The sequence below is a fragment of the Lottia gigantea genome (assembly GCF_000327385.1).
Source record: "Lottia gigantea unplaced genomic scaffold LOTGIsca_232, whole genome shotgun sequence".
NCBI lineage: Eukaryota > Metazoa > Mollusca > Gastropoda > Lottiidae > Lottia > Lottia gigantea.
This window is the reverse complement of record NW_008708659.1, coordinates 25,794-29,914: the sequence shown is the minus strand read 5'-3', so window position 1 is coordinate 29,914 and position 4,121 is coordinate 25,794.

The window sequence follows — 4,121 nt, the reverse complement described above, 5'->3', positions numbered from 1 at the left end:
ATAAAACCTTATTTCATATACGAATAAAATATTATATGTGCTATCGGTTATGAACGACAAGAGTCCTAGTAGATGGTTATTACATAAGCTATGGTTCGATTTTGATGCTTCAGAACTCACATGTCACGATTTGGTTTACCATTCAGAACAGTGTCCTTTTGTTCGTCCATTATTCGTAAAGATCATCACGAGTTTGTAAATATGTTGCGCAGCTCCCATTACAAACATATTTTCTAAAATAACATCACGAATTTTAGCTTGTTAATAACTATTGGTTGTTATCTCGATGACCACGAATAAGTCATTTTTCTTCATTATTCCAAGCTGAAAAGCCAGAGCCAAGAGATTCAACTCAATTTGCTTTCTTTGTAAAATATTTTTTCTTCTTTTCTACCATAATATTTCACTCTCGGTGACGTTTCTCAGCCAGAATGTAAATATATTCAGCTTTATCCATAAACCAACAGATATTAGTTTTCAAAACAGGACTTGTTAGCATATTACATTTTCCATGTTTTTTTTATTTATTTAATGCGTTTCACTTCTACAAGAATTAATAGATTTTCTATCAGAGTGAAAAAAAGACTTAATAATAGCTCGCATAAAGTAACAAGAAAATATTCATTACCTCTAAAATATTTATTATCACTAAAAGCCTAACTATCGTGTTACATCATATAATCGACTCAGATGCGATGGTCTTAATCGATGGTGCTTCTGGCAACCATACATCACGAGATTTAAGGGATTACACATGAAAATTAAATTCTTTCTAGAAAGTACATCAAGGTTCAGCTATTTATTTTACATTTCACAAATAAGTAGCACATTTCGTAACGTTTCAACCCAAATTACACGTGTTATCAGATGAAATAATCGGAGAATAAAACATTACAGAATATATAACAACTAAGAATAATAAAGATTCTCTCATTATTGCATCTGATGACGACACGTATAATTTGTGTTGTAATCGTTACTTATAAATGTCGTTCAAGTCTTTTATTTCTCATTAAAAAGTCATACGATCGTTATATTTTAACGTTGTGTTACGGGTTATTTAGTCTCCCTTTGCCGGAACCAATTTTCGTTTGAAATCGAGATTTAAGACCTTTAAAATGGATGTTCTATCAGATGAAATTTTAGGAAAAAAAAAATTAGATTCTATATTATGATTTGGAGTTCATAGCATAAAATATAGTATGTTATCATATCCTGTTACCGTCGACGAAATTATACGTTTTACTTCCAAGTTAGTTGAATATACATTAGTTTCCTAATGTCATCCTTCAACCTGCCCGAGTTTATGGAAATTTGAGTATCAAAATCAGCTACAAGCAATTTTTTCTAAATCTGAAGGATATCCATCAAGAACGCGATAAATGGTATACATTTTTATCCTATTCCAATATTCGGTATGGTAAGAGTGTGCTACAGACTGTGTACATGTCCTCCAACAGCTGGAGTTCGAAAAGCTGAGGACCGACAGGTAATTCCGCTCACACTGCAAGTCGTTGTTAGCCTTCACTAATTCAACCATGTGTACAATAATAGGACGTGAAAATGTGACAATAAACCGAAGCCCCGAGTTAAAAAACAAATCACAATTATGCTGCCCACAAGTGTGGTAGAAAAAAATACAAAATAGGACATGAGCCAGCTAAATTAAATTTGAGAAGTTTAATCGCAATGTACCCGGTATACTTTATACCTGAATGACGAAAACATCCAGGTTGAATGATCATCTCATAGGAAGTAACCTTGTACAATTATAGATGTGCTTAAAGTCTGAGAGACAAGATTAATCCTACAGATTTCAACCAATTTACCAGTGAAACGATATTCTGTAATTTCTCATGTAACTTATTTAAGCAATTTGTACTGGTTTTCTTTAAATGTACGTGTAATGAAGTCAATGTTGATGTCTTTCCTTAAATTGGCCAATTACACCGTTTACTCAATAGTTTACGAACGAATGCACAATCAACTACTCAACTGTTGATAAATAAATGAATCTGATTAAAATGCATATCTAGATTTTCGTTTCGTGTCCTTTCTGTGGCTGACTCCACTGAATCTGTTATGCATCTACTGTTCTGGATCATTTAGTATCCAACCAAACAAATGCTACGTTTAATAAAAGATTTCCTTACTAAATCATTCACATGCCCTACCTGGTCTGATAGACTAACAAGGTTTACTGGACATTCAAAGCATCACATTAGATCGAGTACCAGATCCAAATTTGCCAGAAAGTATAACCTAATGGTATACTGGTATTGCGATTTTTCAGTGCGCCCCGGTAGACTATATTCAGGGATTGATCATGCTGTCAGATCTCAGCAGTTGCTGACAGTCGATGGTATTAAAGTTTCTGTTGGAAAGAAAGATCGTAAGTTTCCTACAGGTTTACGCATGATATCCTGAAGATATATCATTCACATGAACTCATCAGACTTAAATCAAACCGAACTATTGCTTCTCAACACATATATCGCACAATAAACTTTATATTCAGACAGGAGTCTATAAAAAAGAATTCATCTTAACAGATTATCTTCTCAGTCTTTTCTCCTTCGGTAACAAACTTGTTGAACCTTTCTCAATAAAGTTTTAATGAACCCGGGAAAATAACTACAGAGAGGCCAAACGAGAGTCGTGCTGTTTTCATGTATTAATCACATCATCGTGAAGATTCATTAAAAATATCTTTACATGAGTGTTAAAAGATACGCCATACTTCGATTAGTTTGTATTTATCTATTGATCGCTGAAGAGGAGAACCACAGAAAAGCTTTTTTGTTAGCTTAAATTATTAACTCCATATAACTGCTCTAGTTGTTTGGTCGGAGCGAATAGTGTAGTAACACGAAGTTTTGTTTGATTACAGAGATTCTTCATGTGTAAATAGAAAGACTGGTTTGGCAACAGTTGTTCGTCACACTATAGATGTACTTGTATATTCTATATATATTTTCTTGTATGGATTTTATCAATATATCTATACATCTGGATTGTTAATTAAAAACGCTACTGGATTCATTAAAATTGTCAAGTATCATCTTCTAAAACTTTTGCTCGTGAATAGAAATCAATTCATATGACCGAGATACTGCTTACTGTGTGGTCAACTTTTAACTGATATTGGGACTTAATGTTATCACCGAATGAACTGATCAAATAATTATATTTAGTGGAAACAATGTAGGTGGAAGTGCAATATTTAAAACAAAAAACAGTGTTAGGCGATTGACTTGATCTTTTAAGTTGTTAATAACAAACAGCGATTAATGTGTGTGATGCAATAAATTTCCATTTGATGTACAAATCATGGAATAATATTGGAATTTCCTTGAAATAAAAAGGTAATTCAATTTATTAAATCTATTGAAGCTCGCTACTTAGTGCAAAGTGATGGACTGTAGCGATCTGTGAATCGTAAATAAAAGGAATGGATTTTCCTTTTGAAAAGAAAAGAATTTTTGTTAAAATAAAGTATCTTAGTTTCGTATAATATTTGTCAAAACTTTAGAACTAAAGTTCATCTCTAATGTTGGTAAATATGTATATATAACAAAAATTCAGCGTGAAGCTTTTTTCGAAAAGGCATTGAGATGCATTTTCATTGAAATAACTTTTATCTGTTATATTCGAAGAAGTACTGACTCCTTACAGATTTACCCATTTGTTCTCTCGGTTCCGTTATTACTCAATTGCATGATTTTATGAAGAATATGATGGATATAAATGGCAATTTACTTTAAGCAATAAAGATAGCTTGCCAGGCAAGATGACTTCATCCATTGACGATACGTTGATTGAAATTTAACTTCCTGCATGTTTCAAAGTGTGTTTTATTTTATTCATTGTGGTTCATCTTTGGATAAACTGTTCATCAAGGTTACGCCCAAATTGATCATGAATTGTGCCTTTTGGTTTGTTTCCCAACTAACAGAAACCTAACGCCTTCCGATGCATACAAGCAATAACTATATTGAATATTTGGTGATTTCTTTTCAGTTTCCGAACGATTTTCAAAGCTGTTTTATATATCAACAAATATCGAGTCTCAATTTTAGAGCGATTGTCGCAACTCGAAAATCTTGTAAACGTTTGGCCGA